This window comes from Nelumbo lutea, chromosome 3 (assembly GCF_056320005.1).
Source record: "Nelumbo lutea isolate HS-2025 chromosome 3, American lotus-T2T, whole genome shotgun sequence".
Classification (NCBI taxonomy): Eukaryota; Viridiplantae; Streptophyta; class Magnoliopsida; order Proteales; family Nelumbonaceae; genus Nelumbo; species Nelumbo lutea.
The window spans coordinates 41,726,688-41,744,843 of NC_142686.1; the positions used below are offsets into that span (position 1 = coordinate 41,726,688).

General features: G+C 39.6%; 1 pseudogene across 1 annotated transcript in view; it reads right to left on the minus strand.

Annotated features, from left to right (window-relative positions):
• The window catches only part of LOC148864487 (ATP-dependent zinc metalloprotease FTSH 11, chloroplastic/mitochondrial-like), a 97,956-nt pseudogene that overhangs the window by 26,688 nt on the left and 53,112 nt on the right, over nucleotides 1-18,156 (minus strand). Inside the window, exons 9-13 of the transcript XR_016109574.1 lie at nucleotides 14,157-14,235; nucleotides 10,012-10,092; nucleotides 2,383-2,512; nucleotides 1,840-1,988; nucleotides 288-567 (exon numbers count right to left, since the gene is read on the minus strand). The product of XR_016109574.1 is annotated as an ATP-dependent zinc metalloprotease FTSH 11, chloroplastic/mitochondrial-like (transcript). The remainder of the gene's footprint in view (nucleotides 1-287; nucleotides 568-1,839; nucleotides 1,989-2,382; nucleotides 2,513-10,011; nucleotides 10,093-14,156; nucleotides 14,236-18,156) is intronic.

Genomic DNA, 18,156 nt, shown 5'->3' on the forward strand with positions numbered 1-18,156 from the left:
AATGAGCATAGATATTTAATAACAGCTCAGGCTAAGGATTTTATTTAGAAACTCAGTTCTAAAAGATAACATACAACAGCCAAAAAGATTACATGTTTAACCACTAATGAATTAATAAGGCATGACCATCAAAACCTAAATGTATTATTAGGATAAAGTTTAATGAAAAAAATAATTGATTTAAAGTAATACAATTAAAGATTCTAATATTTCCAAAATACTTGGAAGTTGGAAGAATGGTAAATTATTAAAATTGCAGAAAATTGTGATAGAGCTTTGAGAATTACCATATACTGTGCAAGCTCAGTAGCTGAATGCAGGTCATTACTTGCTCTGGTTGTAATATGTTCTTGACCAAAGATAAGTTCTTCGGCAACTCTCCCTCCCATACAGACATCAAGACGTGCTAATAATTGCTTCTTGCTAATTGATGTTTCATCATTTGAAGGAAGTTGGGTAACCATACCAAGTGCAGAACCTCGTGGAATTATTGTCACCTTGTGAATAGGGTGCGCCATCAGTATTAAATGCAACAATTGCATGACCACTCTCATGATATGCGGTGAGCTGGAAAAAGGAACAATTCTTTCAGTGTAACTATCCTTTTCTGATTTCTAAAAACAGGAAATCATGAGATAGTTGCACATGGTGCATGTCAAGGGAAAGAAGTACCATACAAGGATTCATGAGACCCCAACCTAGGAGATACATAGGGCATGCTTGCTTCTGTTTCTTGCCATTTCTTGCCATAAAGAAATTCTATTTTTGGCTAGAAATAGAATGGCCAGAAGTGGTGGGAAGGAAATAGAGAATAGCGTTTGTTTCATTTTTCCAAATAATAGAAGTTATTTTTATCAAAGAAACAAAAAGAATGAGAAATATGTTTGGTTTAAGAAAAATTATATATCTCCACCTTGCCGGAAGGTTCTCTTCCAAATCTTTTTCGAAGGGTTTGATTGCAAGTGTGCAAAACATTTCCTTTCCCTCCAAGAAGATTTGGTGAACTCACATCACATCCCTCTCAGAGTTTTTTTTTTTTGAAGCTTGTCTGAAGAGAATAAACACTTGTGACCTCGTCCAGAAGAAGAGTACCTGAAGATTATGTCTTTCCCCCCATACTTACATTTGATGCCACCATGATGGTGAATCTGCTGATCATTTACTCCTCCATTGCCAGGAAACCAGAAAAATTTGGTGTCATTTCCTCAACCTCATAGGAGCTGGGTTGCCTCAGAACATATTTTGGATTTCTTTTGGAAATGGAAAGGTAGAGGCCTCAGTAGGAGAGGCAAGGTTTATTCGCAAACAATTGTTCATGCAGTAATGTGGGATGTTTGGGAAGAAAGGAATAATTGGATCTTTGACAACAACAACAGAATTCAGGAAGACTTGGATCTCTCATGTTACTCATAGCTACAATTTGTGGGTCACTAGTTCTGAGTTGTTTAAAGAATGGTTCAAGTACTGATACACCCGATACACACGAACATGTGTATTGGGTGTTTCGGTACTACAAAAACATTTTCTTTTATTCTTTTACTTTCATATTTTGATCAAGGGCCGATTTAAATATTGTTTAACATTTAAAAATGAGAGATTTTGGAAAAGCCTTAAAAAAGGCATATCAGCCACCTGTCAATATGATACAATATGCCCAATAAAGGGAATAATCATGTCAAAATTTTGAATTTTGGTTTAAAGGTGTTCCTGCTAGTGATCTGAATAGAAACATTGAAAGCTTTCTGTTTTGAACCCATGATCTTATAATTAGAATTATTTAACCAGTTGAGCTACAAGTCATCTCCCTAGTCTGTAATTCATAATGAACAGCATGCCTACCTTCTTTGATTCTTCTGATATAAACATTGTTTTCCTTTCTGTACCCATAATTATTCTGTCCTTTGCAAACTCCAGCTGTGCAGCAGTCAAATTCTCAACACCTTGAACAGCAGCCTTAATAGCTGCGATGTTCACCAGATTTTCCAGATCTGTTGTAATGAAGAAGGCAAAGAGAAAATAAATGTTCGGGATTCTAACATATATATCTCAAGACATTCTTCTTAAAAGTATTCCTATTCAAAAGGCTTGCTTGCAACACCTATCAGGTTCACTAGGTCTATTACCCTATTTGAATGCAAAACAAATAAAATAGAAGTAGATGCAATTTCTACCACTTTTTTTCGAAGAAGAAAGGATAAGTGCACTTTTTCTACCACATACTTTTTTGAAGAAGAAAAGGAGAAGTAAATGCACTTCACCATATATACATCTCATCTCAAAGTCACGTGCTCTTGGGGGACTATCCTTGGGACTTTTTACATAAAATAGAAATTTTCCCATTAACTGAAAGAAAACATGTCTAACAGATAGGAGAGGGCAGACCTGCACCATTAAAGCCAGGGGTACCACGAGCAAGTGCTTTGGCATCTACATCATCAGCCAGAGGTTTGTCCTGTAAATAAAGCTCCAGTATCTCTTGACATCCCTGCATATCAGGACTAGGAACAACAATCTGGAAGATAATTTTATCAAACTTAATTCATCAATCGTGTTTGGATCACAAAGGTGGCTGAAATACTAAATATCTGAAGAGTGAAAATTTTTAAATCCAACAAGTTATTAGATATTATGAGCTTCAACATCAATTCCATCTAGGGATTAAGTGATGAACATTGGGCTTGGTTAGCCCAAGATGGCCCAATGTAAGACAGAGAGAGGCCTAGACCAAAATATAGTATGAAAGTGAGTTCAGGCAGGGCTGTGGTTGGTCTTGGTGATGTGGACAGAAAGACAAATTACATGCAGTACCTCAAGTATACAGCAATAAGCACAAGAAATACCAAGCTGAAAACAGCAAAATAAGTTGGATTTTTTGGGATTCCAGACCTGAACCTGAAGTAAAACTCCTCCTGGAACAGTTCTGCTATAGTAACAATGGCAGCAAGCTGGCCTCCCGCGCAGATGCGCAGCGATGGAGGGATTGGAAGGTGCCAAAATGGGTCGACTCCTCAAAACCCAAGTTCCCAATGCTTGAAAACCCTAGCTGAGGCTGAGCTATAGCTCAAACAAGAGAGAAAGAACCAAAAGAAACCCCTACAGAAACAACCCCCTTCTCTTTTATAAGACTCACTGGCTTGCTGGCAAGGTTCAAAGTATCGATACGATACGCCCGATATGGGGCATATCGTATCGTATCTTTTGAAAAAGATACGGTTCGAAACGCCTGTTTCTAGGGGTTTCGGACCCCTAATTTTTTTTAATAATAAAAAGCATGCTAAAAGCTTCCCAAAAAACCAAAATGTGAAAAAAAAACAAAAAAAAAAGTTTCAGCCGTTTCTAAGTACCGATACGATACGACCAAAACTCATATCATATCGATACTTTGAACCTTGCTTGCTGAACAAGCTAGTTAAAATATTTACACATAAGCCCCTAGAATGTTTCCCTCTCATCAACGACTCCTTAAGAACAAGACTATCTTCAAATGAACCCCCAAGAGATAACTTTTGTTGCAAAAAGACCCAAGAGACCAAAACCCAACAGAAATGCACTCAACTGCTCCTGACCAAAAATCTGACTTATAAAATGACGAAAATACCCCTGGTCCCCAAACTGTCAACAAAGCTACCCAAAACACCAATTTGGGAACCCACTACAAAAAGCATGCAAAACAGAATACATTCACAAATTTTTTTTAGCCTCATCACTTGGCCTGGTATGAGAGGGCACTAAATGCATGTTAATACAAGAAGGTAATTAAAAGAGAAACTCAACATACCTTTTTATTTTTACAGAAGAAAAACAAACTTCTGAAATAAATAGACTGTTTAAAATAGTTCAGAAAAGTGATAGAGAACAGCAGAAACAGAGAATCAAGAAGAGAGAAGAGGAAGAAGAAGGTGGCGGCAATAAGGGTTCAGAGAGAGATTTTCAAAATCTAATCCTCTCTTACACCCTAATCCCTTTTCATTAACTTAATTTCAGTAATTACAGAGAGGCTCTTAATTGGGCAAATAATTTAAAATAGACATACCATAAGTAAGGCCCATGTTGAGGCCCATTACAGCAAAGAACATAAAGAAAAGTTATAAAAAAACAGTCTATGGGCCATTCGGCCCATCTTCTCTACACTCCCCCTCGAGCTTAGCATAGATGTCAATCATGCCAAGTTTGCCAGTATCATGCTGAAGTTTTGGCCTTGGGGATGCCCTTGGTAAGGAAATCAGCTAGCTGTCCTTCGACAAACTTCTCCAAAAGCCACTCTTTCTCGGATAAAATGTTTGTCAACTTCAATATGTTTGCACCTGTCATGTTGCACCGGATTATGAACAATGTTGATGGCAGCCTGATTATCACAATATAACATTAATGGCTTATCATACTCAATACCCAGTTCCTCCATCAAGGATCGAAGCCAAAGTAGCTCAGAAACTCCATGAGCCATGGCTCTATATTCAACTTCAGCTGAAGATCTGGCAACAACTGATTGTTTCTTGCTTCTCCAAGAAACAATATCACTTGCCACCAAGCTACAGTACCTAGAAGTTGACATTCTATTATCAATGTTTCAGACCCAATCAGCATCTATGTAAGCCTCCAGCTTCATATGGCCATGCTTAGCAAATAGAATTCCCTTTCCAGGAGAATCCTTTAAATAACACATAATTCATTCTACTACTGCCATGTAAGTGTCCCTGGGAGCATGCATGAACTGACTAATGCAGCTGACAGCATATGCAATATCTGGCCGAGTCATGCACAGATAGATCAGCTTGCCAAGTAAACTTTGGAAGACTCCCTTATCTTTTAACAATACCCCTTCAGAGGCAGAAAGTTTATGACTCATCAATAGGAGTAGCAATTGGTCTAGCACCAATCTTCCTTGTTTTAGTGAGCAAGTCAAGCACATACTTTCGTTGAGAGATAAAAATCCCATCCTTAGACCGAACAACTTCTATGCCAAGAAAATACCTCAATTCCCCTAGATCTTTGATCTTAAGCTTTGTATGAAGGAAAGATTTAAGATCGTTAATCCCTGTTACACCATTACCGGTCACAACTATATCATCAACATAGACAATAAGATATATTGCCAAAGAGCCTCTCCTCTTCACAAAGAGGGTATGATCAGACTGAGTCTGTATGTAGCCAAAGTTAACAAGGGCAGCTCTAAACCTTTCAAGCCATGCCCTAGGTGACTATTTAAGTCCATAAAGAGATTTCTTCAACTTGCATACTTTTCCCTCCATATATGTGTCATACATCCCTACAGGAAGAGACATATAGACATAAAATGCATTTTTCACATCCAACTGGTAAAGTGAACAATCTAAATGTGCAGCTAGAGATAGCAGAACCCTCATAGAGGTCATCTTTGCAACAGGAGCAAAGGTCTCCAGATAGTCAACCCCGTATGTCTGTGTATAACCTTTTGCAACCAGCCTAGCTTTGTACCTTTCACTTGTGTCATCAGCATGATATTTGATGGTGAAAACCCACTTATAGTCCACCGGTTCCTTCCCTTCAGGCAAATCAACCAATTCTCAAGTGTCATTCTTATGTAGAGCATCGATTTTTGTTCTCATAGCATCCCTCCATTCTGGAATAGTAAGAGCTTTTGACACTGACCTGGGTATTGGGTTAGAAGCAATAGAAGAAAGATAGCCAAAATATGAAAGAGAGAGCAAACTATAAGAAAGGTGTTTAGAAATGCAATGTACAGTACACTTCCTTTTACCTTTCCTGATATCAATAGGGATATCAAGGTCTGGGAAGGATGGATCCAAAGGTACTGTATCAGTACCTGTCATCTCTTCTGTGACTGGAAGTGTAGGAGGCTCATGTGGTGTAAAAGAAACAATTTGCCCATTTCTAGTTCTCTGTGTTGGTACAACCTGGGATTAAAAAGAGGACGAGGAGGTAACGAAGGAGGAATAGGAATATTGGAAGGAGAATAAGATGACTATTCCTCCCTTGACTCATTTGAAGTAGAAAGAGGCTTAAAAGAAGACTCAACTAGGACAGGAAGGGGGAGAGCAAACAACTATGACAAATTCTCCCCCTTTGGACAATGCTTCTCCAAAGAAGGATCATAGAAAGAAGAAGACTCATCAAAGGCGACATCCATTGACACAAACCGAGTTCAAGACTTTGGATCAAAACAACAATAACCCTTTTGTATGGAGGCATAACCAAGGAAAATGCACTTTTGGGCCTTTGGTTCAAATTTATGTCTCTGGGTACTTGGAATGTGTACATAACAAGTACAACCAAAGACACAAAGTAAAATAGGAAAAAGGTCCTTGCCTGGCTAAAGGAAACTAAAAGGAGACTTAAAACCCAACACTCTAGATGGCATACGGTTGATTAGGTAGGTTGCAATGAGGACAACATCCCCCAAAAATCTTGTAGGGACATGTGAGGCAAACAGGATACTTCTTGCACCTTCAACAATGTGTTGGTTTTTTCTTTCAGCAACTACATTCTATTCTGGAGTCCTAACACAGGAACTTTGGTAAATAACCCCCAAATTAATGAGATAACATGTTAGGTTTTTCTCAAAATATTCTTTTGCATCGTCAGATCTAAAAATTTTGATTCTAGTATCAAATTCATGGAAATGCCTCACAAGTCTGGGAACTTTATCACGGGACTTCATAAAAAAAATCCAAGTATATTGTGAAAAATCATCAATGAACAAGATAAAATATTTATAGCCACTCATAGAGGGCAAGTGGTAAGGCCCCCACACATCAGAGTGCACAATATAGAACGGAGAAGAAGATCTTTTATTACTTAAAGGGCAACTGCTTCTACAATGTTTTGACAACTCACAAGACTCACAATGAAGACTGGGCAAATTAATTCCCTTAAATAGTTCTGGGAATAAATGGCTCAATGCAGAAAAAGAAAGATGGCCCAAACAAAAATGACATAGCATGGCACGACTGACAGACTCTGAAGATGTAGATCCAAAGGTAGCTTTCCCAGGTTGCCCTTGGGTCTGTCAAGGAGTATCTAACAAATATATTCCATTCACCTCATGGCCACTCCCAATCACTTTCTGAGACTCCAAATCCTGAAAAACACAGTAAAAGGGAAAAAATGTTACATTGCAATTCAAAGACTTAGTTAAGCTACTTACAGATAACAAATTTGTATTTAGTTTGGACACATGAAGAGCAGGAGGAAGTAACAGAGAGTCCGTAGCCTTGATGGTTCCCTTGCCAGATATAGGAGCAAGAGAGCCATCGGCTAGGGTGATTTTATCACGGCTAGGAAGCAAATCATAATAAATAAATAAGGTGGAAAGGTTGGTCATATGGTCAAAAGCACCAGAATCAATAATCCAAGGGATCCTACGATTACCTAAGATAGTTGCATGATTGGTAGAAGCCCATATACCTGAATGAGCAAATGCAGAGGAAGTTGAATTTCCCGGGGAGTTGGAAGAAGAGGTAGCACTCTCTAGGTGACTGATCATGCTTTCGTACTTTTCATATTCTGCCTTCATAACTGCTAACTGTTTACTAGCAGTCCTCTCTTTGGTTAGGCATATGTCATTATTTGGACCAGCAGCAATATTGGCACTTCCTGTCTTCATATTATTAGTCTTCTTTTGGAAACGAAGGGGAAGAAGCTCCGGATGCAGTTCCCAACAATTGTCTTTTGTGTGCTTTGGTTTCTTATAGTACTCACAAATAACTTCCTTCTTACCTAAACCACCTGGACTTCCTATAGTTCCCTTAGGTTTCAGCCCCATGTTAGCAAAATAGTCATTTAGACCAACCCCTTGAACCTGGCCTAGTCTCCTGCTTTCTTCACTACTCACCAAGGCATAGGCCTAAGACAATGAAACGCTATCCTTGGATAAGATGTTCTGTTTTGTGGTGTCATACTCGGGATTCAACCCCGTCAAGAATTCAAAAACCATGTTTCTCTCAACTAATTTTCTGTAGGTTTCAGCATCATTAGTACTTTCCTAGGCAACAGTTTCCATCAAACAAGTCAATTTCTTGCCAAAGATATTTCAGCATTGAGAAATAAACAGTCAAAGGTCTCTCCCCCAGACTTAAAATTTTCACATCACTCCTCAGCTTATATGCCCTGGCTACATTTAGTTTCTGAGATTAGGTTTCAACAACATTGACCCATATTTCCTTTGCTAAATTCATCCATAAATAGTGTTGACTGATTTAAGGTTGCATTGAATTTACTAACCATCCGATTACAGTGTAATTTTCTTGCATCTGTTTTTCATAGGATGGATCATCTTCCGAAGGAGTCTTCTTGCTCCTAGAGATATACCCCCACTTGCCTCTACTGCAGACATGAATTTTTGCTGATTGTGACCATGCCAAATAATTGGTTCCATCTAGTTTGACTGTCACAGCCAGTAGAGAGTCAACAAAGGCCCCAAGAACCTTTCCGAATTCAGCAACATGCTTGTTTACAACTTCCGAAGGATCCATCTTCTTAAAACACTCAAAAAATTACTTCTAACAACTTCAATTAACAATCAATGAAGACAGGAAAAAAATGTGTTGTGAATCAACCTCTATGCAGCCGTACTTGTTAACTGCATAACACCTAGAACCCAAGAGAAACAAAAAATAAACTAGCCACACCTTGTAGACTTCACAGAACACTGAGCTACTTGAATCGATCTTCAAGATGAATTACAAGTAATCTTTCAATCACTAAGCGCCAAGGTCAAACTCCCTATGGGGCCTCCGCAAGCAGATTTCTCCAGTTAATTAGGGTTTTGGGCAACACACTTGATACTGTCAAAGTGATGACAAGGATAGCCTCCTCTCCAAAAACCACTAACAACTGGGCTGGAATTTTTTTTTTAATTATTCATTCGATTCAGTTCTCCATATACACTATGGGAAGAAAGAGGAGAAAAGGAGAGCCCGCTCTGATACCAAGAACAAAAACAAACTTCTGAAATAAACAGACTGTTTAAAATAGTTCAGAAAAGTGATAGAGAACAGCAGAAACAGAGAATCAAGGAGAGAAGAGGAAGAAGAAGGTGGCGGCAATAAAGGTTCAGAGAGAGATTTTCAAAATCTAATCCTCTCTTACACCCTAACCCCTTTTCATTAACTTAATTTCAGTAATTACAGAGAGGCCCTTAACTGGGCGAATAATTTAAAATAGACATAACATAAGTAAGGCCCATGTTGAGGCCCATTACAGCAAAGAACATAATGGAAAGAAATAAGAAAAGAGTCTATGGGCCATTCGGCCCATCTTCTCTACATTTACATTTATTATACTTATGATGCTATTTATAACATAAAGAGGAGATGGCACCATCATGAGGCTGCTTGCTAGAGGCAAGTTTTGACATTATGTAGTATTAAGCCCCACCAAATAAGAATTAGATAGAAAAAACTGCAAACACAATGCACATAATCTTGAACAAACCCTTCACATTTTAATATTCCCTTCTTTCTAAATCTAATAAATCCATCTCTCTTTGATTAACAATTATACACTTAAAGAATAATATTTATTAACTAAACAAATCTAACAAGATCTTAATATTAAGTATCAGAAATATTTGTTTGCTTTTCATTTTGACTAAAAGTCTTTGAAGCAGAACATAAAATTATTATTTTTTGAAAGGCAAGCAAAGTAATTGTATTGCTGAAATAAAGGGAGAACCAATGGCGAATTAAATTCTTTCATGTTTCCCTTTATTAACAGATGCATTGCACAGCCCTTATAATTATACTTTAGTTATATAAATATATAAGCATATAGTATATAAAAAATACCTGTGAAAAATATATCTAATGCATGCTGCCAGCTTAGTCCACACCCACCCAATGCTCATCCCTAGTTCCAATGAAACTCTTAAGTGGCTGTTTTATCTCTAATCCAAGCTAACAGAATTCTTCAGCTATTTGAGCATGTATAGTGAACAGTTCATTTAAACAAAAAATCAAATAGTGAATTCTGAAAATATTATAATATTTGTCAAGAGGTGCTTAAAGAACTTACATGTCTGTCAAATCTACCAGGCCTTGTTAAAGCTGGATCAAGAATATCTGGCAAGCTTGTTGCAGCCATTAATATTATGCCCTACCAAAAGAAATCTATTCAGAAAATACAAAATTAAAATATTAAAACAACAAAGATAGCTTTCAAAATAGTATAACTTTTCTTCCCTCTCATTGTGTTTTCTAGGACAAATTGACGAGGAGAACGATTGGGAGTGATCATGAGTATGGGGGCCTCTACTATTTTGATGCAGACATCAGCTCAGCCCTACAAGCTTCTGCTACTACTAGTCCAGAAAGTGTGGAGTCAATAGCTAGGTTGAACCTGTGGCATGCTAGGCTAGGTCATGTGTCTTTCTCTTCTTTAGCAATGTTGTTTCCAGAATTATGTAAGGGAATTCCAAGTCAATGTTTAGTTTGTGATGTGTGTCAAATGCCAAAACAATGTAGAACAATGTATCCAATTTCTAGTAATGAAATTCAAGCTCATTTTGATTTGGTTCATTCTGATGTTTGGGGACCTTCACCCATTGTTTCCATTGATGGCTTCCATTACTTTATCAGTTTTATTGACCATTATTCTCGGTGCACTTGGATTTATCTGTTAAAAGAACGTGATGAAGTTCCACGGGTAACCATGACTTTTTGCAAGATGATTGAAACACAATTTGAGAAGAAGATTAAGCAATTTCGGGTGGACAATGCAGCTGAGTACTTTGAAAGATCCCTGAACTCATTCATGGAAGATGCAGGCATGCTACACTAATCATCATGTGCTTACACCCCCCAGCAAAATGGGGTTGCTGAGCACAAGAACAGGCACCTATTGGAGACAGCTCGAGCCCTACTTTTCCAGCACAAAGTGCCCAAGCAATATTGGTCTCAAGCTATACTCACTGCATCATACCTGATAAATCGGATGCCATCTAAGGTATTGGGTATGAAGACTCCTTTCTCTGTTTTGTGTCCCACTCTTCCAGAATTTCCTCTTCCTCCACGGGTTTTTGGTTGTACATGCTTCATACATGTGAAGGATCCAAAGAAAACTAAACTGGATCCTAAGGCTACGGAGGGAATATTTTTGGGGTACTCTCCTACACAAAAGGGGTATAAGTGTTATGATCCTGTCTCCAAGGAAAAATGTCACCAGAGATGTAGTATTTTTTGAGTCTCAACCCTATTTCCAGTCTTCTCAGAATCCTCTTCAGGGGGAGACTTGTGGGTTGGAAGAGGATTCTCATTCTCCCTTCTTTTTTGTTCCCCTTTCATCACCTTCCACTACTCCTAGCTGTGACATTCCGGGTCAACCTAGTGAGACTCCCACTGTGCCAGTTACTTCTCCTGATACAGTAGATGCTCCTGAAGGTTCCAGTAGGCAAGAGAAAGAGATACTTACATACAACAGAAGGAAGAAGGGCCCTCAATCTCATGATTGCAACCAGTTGAACTCAGATCAATCTGTCTCTGTAACCCAAGGAAATTCTGACTCACTCACTTCGGATTTGGATCTTCCTATTGCTCTCCGTAAGCCTGTTCGTTCTTGTACCACCTGGCATCCCATAGCTGATTATGTTTCTTACTCACACTTATCTCCTGCCTATCACTCCTTTGTGTCTACTCTTTCCTCTGTATGTGTCCCTTCTAGGTACTCTAAGGCGGCATCTGATCCAAGGCGGAAAGAAGCCATGAATGAAGAGATGAAAGCCCTAATGAAAGCAAGAACGTGGGAATTGGTGGACCTGCTAGAGGGGAAAGGCACTGTTGGGTGCAAGTGGGTATTCACAATAAAGCACAAAGAAGATGGGTCAATTGAGAGGTACAAGGCCAGACTTGTGGCAAAGGGATTTACACCAAAGGAAGGAATTGACTACAAGGAAACCTTTGCTCCAGTAGCAAAGCTCAACACAATCAGGGTTCTACTGTCACTTGCAGCAAATTTCTCTTGGGATCTCCATCAGCTGGATGTGAAGAATGCCTTCCTAAATGGTGATCTTCATGAAGAGGTATTCATGGAACCTCCTCATGACTATGATGTTGGAAAGAAGGTGTGTAAACTAAGGAAAGAATTATATGGTTTGAAGCAGTCTCCCCGAGCATGGTTTGAGAGACTTTGTATGCCATGAAGAAAGTGGGGTACACTCAGAGTAGTGCAGATTGCATTGTTTACAAGGAGACAGGATGACAAACTTACGGCTCTTATTGTTTATGTGGGTGATATGGTGATTACTGGAAATGATGTGGAAGAGATGAAGAGGCTGAAGGAGTTCTTGGCTTCAAAATTTGAGATCGAGGACCTGGGAAATCTGAGATATTTTCTTGGAATTGAAGTTGCTAGATCAAGAGAAGGAATCTACATATGTCAGCGGAAATATGTGCTAGATCTCCTAGAGGAAACAGGCATGATGGGGTGCAGGCCAGTAGACACTCCAATAGAACCGAACCATGGACTACAAGAATCAATGGGTGAGGAATACTGTGATAAAGAGAGGCACCAAAAATTGGTAGGAAAACTGATATACTTATCCCTTACTCGGCCAGACATTGCCAATGCAGTGCATGTTGTTAGTCAATTCATGCACTCACCAAAGATCCCTCATATGAGAGCAGTGGAAAGAATTCTCAGATACTTGAAGACTTGCCTGAGGAAAGGAATTCTATTCAGAAAAAACAACAGACTTGAAATTGAAGCCTACACTGATGTTGATTGGGTTGGGTCTGTTGGAGACAGAAAATCAACCTCAGGTTACTGTACATTCTTGGGAGGAAACCTGGTCACATGGCACAGTAAGAAGTAGAATGTTGTGGCTAGATCAAGTGCAGAGGCAAAATACCGAGCTATGGCACACGGGGTTGCAAGCTAAACATGATTGATATCCATGCTTAGCTTGAGGGGGAGTGTTGGAATGTTAGAATGATGTCTCTTTGTATGAGTGTTCGGCTGATAAGAGTTCTTATTAGCCCATACTTAAGTTTAAGTTATCCTGTAACTGGGCCTGTGTTAATGGGCCTAAAGCCTGTATAATATTTTAAGTTAACTGGGTGTCCCATCACTAATCAAGGGCATTCCAGTACTTTCTTGTATCTTGTACTACATTCAAATATAAATAATAGCATGGTCGACTGGCAAGTACGGTTCGCCATTCCAGCATCTCTTCTTCTTCTCCTCCTTTCTGCTACTTCAACTACAGTTGTTCAGCTTTCATGCCTCAACATTTCTTTGTAAAAAACATATCCATTTTTTACCAATACAGAACAACATATCCACGTCCTTGTTGCAAACTATTATGCAAAATATATGTCTAGTACCTATGGGGTTTGGTTTCATGAAGGTGGACATCCATCTAATTATAGAATTGGTCAGCATTTTTATTTAATTTGTTGATGGTTCAAGTGTATTAGTATTCACATAGTTCTGTCAATTGTCATTTACTTTTCTGTTTAGATTTGCACCTTTCAGTCTAGAATTCAATTTGCAAACCTGATCCAATATGGAAGATGCAATTCATCCTTCATTATTTGCTTTAATAGGTCCTCTTGAGTGTTACTATGCCAACTCAAAACTAAGAAAATTAGAAGTGCCAACACTTCAACATTGTACATCACCTTGCACTTGGAAAATACCACATTGACATGCCGGTGGTGCTTCCCAGACAATATCAGTAAAACACATAAAGTGCTTGTTAAATAGGTGAAGTGTCCAAGGACATAACACATCTAATACGGTGCCAACTTTTTCTTCAATCTACTTTCCTTTCCTGCATTAAAGTTCTAATGTAAATTTTATTATATGGGCAGGCATACTTATAGCAATTTCTAGGTTTGATCTGCTGAGACCTGTGATCACTTGGACATTTACACCCATAACATGGGCTGACATAACTTGTTACTTGCACTGCTTACGGCTCATGCATTAAACCATTCCACAGTGCCACCATATAGGAATGTTGATAGCTCAGATTCAGTATTCATCGGGCTTAACTTGAAACTGAATTGACCTGACAACACCTCAACCTGAACTGACCCACCTCATGAATAGTGACTGGATGGTACAGACGCGTGTAATGGGCTGGGGGTGTGGTTATAAAACAAAAAGAATAAGCAAAAAATAGTGGGGTAAAAGACAAAAATATTTGAAATATATCTTACCTGGGAACATAGGCATGGTATATACCATGGCCCAAACCCAATAAAAACCTGCCACAGCTTGACATTCCACAACCTGAACCTGAACCCAATCAGGGGTATTCCAAACCCATCGCCATAGGGGTGGGATGGAGAAAGGCAGGTAAGATTACCGAATTAAGCAACCCTCTTGACTGTGGGTTCGGCTGATTTAATGTATATGTTTGTCACTGCTGGGTCTTAAGTCATTACTTATTGGGCCTAAACTTGTTTAATGTTTTATTTGTCTAGGTGTCCCATCACTAATCAGGGGCATTCTAGTCCATTCATGTAACACTATGTAATAAACATATATATATGATAGTAGGGTCGGCTGAAAGGTTTTGAGCCGCCATTCTTAAACTTTCTCCTCTTCTTCTCTTCTTCTTCTTCGGCTACTGTGTTCAAGCAAACATGGTATCAGAGCATTAATCCATCTCCTAGTTACAGCCGCCACCATCTTTTCTACTCTTATCTCTTCCTTCTTTTTCCTTCCCTATCTTGGTTGCTGTGAAGAAACCCTAGGGTTGACCGTAGAACACAGCAAGATCTGTACCTAGGGTTTCCCTTGGTTGTAGGGCCCAAGGGGAGTGTGTCCCAGAAGCTGATGCCCTACTAGACTCCTTACAGTAGGTATTAGCCACTCGGCTGCTAAGAGAGATCTGTGTGAAACAGATCTAGGTGGAGGACTGATTTCGGCAGTCCTAGTACTGGTCGTAGGGGTGACTACAGTCTACGACAGCAGAAGTCAGCACTGTGCAGTGGTGGGTTGCTCTCGGTTTCAGATCTGTTATGTGTTCTCAGGACTGTAACAACTTCGGTAAGTCTGAAACAGTATTCTTTGTACTGAGTTTGCAATCATGATCAGTGTAAGAGGGAGGAGATGTCTTCATTATCTGAGGAAGTGTCTTCTAGGGATAATAGATATGGTGGGAGGTCTCCTAATCTGGAGAATCCAAATCTTCACAGCTTGCAGATCACCAATGTGTTGTTGGATGAATACAATTTCAGAGAATGGTCTGTTTTTGCCATGATCTTCATTACTTCCCGGGAACTTACGGGTTATTTAGATGGGCAGAAGAAGGAACCTGAAGTGAGTAGTGTGGAGTACACAGTTTGGCATAAGGAGAATGCTACTGTTATGTCCTGGCTGCTTGCTTCAATGACTCCAAGAGTAGCCAGGACTGTTCAATACTTTTCCACTGCTGCTAAGATTTGGGAGAAAGTGTCTAAAACCTATGGACAAAGAAAGAACAATGCCAGAATTTATAGGCTAAACCAAGACATTGCTGCCTTGAGACAAGGAGATATGATAGTTGCAACGTATTTTGCAACCCTAGAAAGACTGTGGGAAGAGCTTGATCACCACCTTATTCTTGATTGGGAGAATGCCAGATACTAAGAGAGGCATGATAAACAAATTGAAGAGGGTAAAGCCTTCAAGTTCTTGGCTGGTTTAGACCCAATGTATGAGAGCATAAGGTCTCAAATTTTGGGAAGGGATGAAATGCCAGATTTACATCATGTTTATTATCTAGTAAGGAATGAAGAGGTCAGGAGGAAAGAGATCCAAGTTGACACTCAAATACAGCCGGTTGAACATTCAACCCTGATTTCTTCAAATCAAAAGGGGAACAAGTATTCAGACAAGAGGCATCTTAAGTGCACTCATTGTATAGGTGAAAGGCATGTAAAAGAGAAGTGGTGGGTTCTTTATCCTCATCTGAAACCTGCTGTCTTGAGGAAAGACAAGAAGCACCAGAAGGGTCAAGCAGCAAGTGGGAACCTTGTTACTAGTCATAGTGGTGATAGCACACAGAACACACCAACAATTGCTTCTTCTCCCATGGGACAGACTGCTAATTCCCCTGTATCCAGGTCCTTGGGTTTCACTGCTGATGAGGTAGAGGTCCTTAGTCGGGCTTTAACCTGTCTAAGGACTAACTCTCCTGCTTCCTCCTCTCTGGCCAGATCAGGTATTGTCTCTGCTTTTAGTGCAACTAGTTCTATTGACTCTACCTCTTGGATTATTGATTCCGGTGCAACTGACCACATGACACATGTGTCCTCTTTATTTTCTTCCTATCACTTATTGTCTGGTGAAGATAAGATGAGAGTTGTTGACGGTTCTCTCTCCACCATCTCTGGGAAAGGAGTGGTTGACCTAAGCAAGGACCTCTCTCTTAAATCTGTTCTGCATGTTCCCAATCTTACTTCCAATCTCTTATCTGTTTCAAAGCTTACCAAGAATTTGAACTATAGCATAACCTTTTTTCCTACTCATTGTGTCTTTCAGGACAGATTGACGAAGAGAACGATTGGGAGTGGTCATGAGTATGGAGGTCTCTACTATTTTGATGCAGACATCAGTTCGGTCTTACAAACATCTGCTGCTAGTAGTCAGAATAATGTGGATTCAATAGCTAGGTTACATTTGTGGCACGCTAGGCTAGGTCATTTTCCTTTTTCATCATTGGAAGGGTTGTTTCCTGAATTATTTAAGGGTATTTCAAGTCAAAGTTTAGTTTATGAAGTGTGTCAGTTGTCAAAACAATGTAGAACTGTTTATCCAGTTTCTAGTAATGAAATTCAAGCTCCTTTTGATTTGGTTCATTCTGATGTTTGGGGCCCTTCACCTCTTTTTTCTGTTGATGGCTTTCGTTACTTTATCAGTTTTATTGATCACTACTCACGATGCACATGGATCTACTTGTTAAAAAGACGTGATGAAGTGTCATGGATAACTATGGCATTTTGTAAAATGATTGAAACACAATTTGACAAGAAGATTAAGCAATTCCGGTCAGACAATGCTGCTGAATATTTTGAAAGATCCTTGAACCTATTCATGGAGGATGCTGGCATGCTACATCAATCATCTTGTGCTAGTACCCCTCAACAAAATGGGGTTGTTGAGCGCAAGAATAGACACCTATTGGAGACAACTCGAGCCTTACTATTTCAACACAAGGTTCCCAAGCACTACTGGTCTCAAGCAGTCCTTACCGCATCATATCTGATAAACCGGATGCCATCCAAGGTGTTGGGTATGAAAACTCCTTTCTCTGTCCTTTGTCCTAATCTTCCAAACTTTCCTCTTCCACCTCGAGTCTTTGGTTGTGTATGTTTTGTACATGTAAAGGATCCAAAGAAGACCAAGTTGGATCCTAGGGCTATGAAAGGAATCTTTTTAGGGTACTCTCCTACACAGAAGGGTTACAAGTGTTATGATCCAGTCACCAAGAAGAAATATGTCACAAAAGATGTGGTATTTTTTCTGTCTCAATCCTTTTTTCATTCTTCCCAAAATCCTCTTCAAGGGGAGACTAGGGGGATGGAAGAGGATTCTTCTTCCCCCTCCTTTTTTGTGCCTCTTTCTGCCTCGGGCCTTCCATCTTCTCCTCCTGATCCTCCTAGTTGTAGCATTCCGGGTGAACCTAGTGAGGCTCCCATTGTACCTGTTACCACTCTTGATGCTACAGATGTTCTTGAGGACTCCAGTAGGCAACAAAAAGATATAAGAATCACCTATAACAAAAGGAAAAAGGGCCCTCTAACTCACGGCAGTAACCAATCGGACTCGAATCAACCTTTCTCAACAACTCCAGGTAATCTTATCACACATACTTCTGATTTGGATCTTCCTATTTCTCTTCGTAAGTCTACCCGTTCTTGTACTATCTGACACCCCATTGCTGATTTTGCTTCTTACTCACGTTTGTCTCCTCGTTATTATTCCTTTGTGTCTGCTCTCTCCTCCGTGCATGTCCCTACTAGGTACTCAGAGGCAGTGTCTGACCCAAGATGGAAAGAGGCTATGAATGAAGAAATGAAAGCCTTAATGAAAGCAAGGACTTGGGAATTAGTGAATCTACCAGAAGGGAAGAGCACTGTCGGATGCAAGTGGGTGTTCACTGTAAAGCATAGGGAGGACGGGTCCATTGAAAGGTACAAGGCCAGACTTGTGGCAAAGGGGTTTACTCAA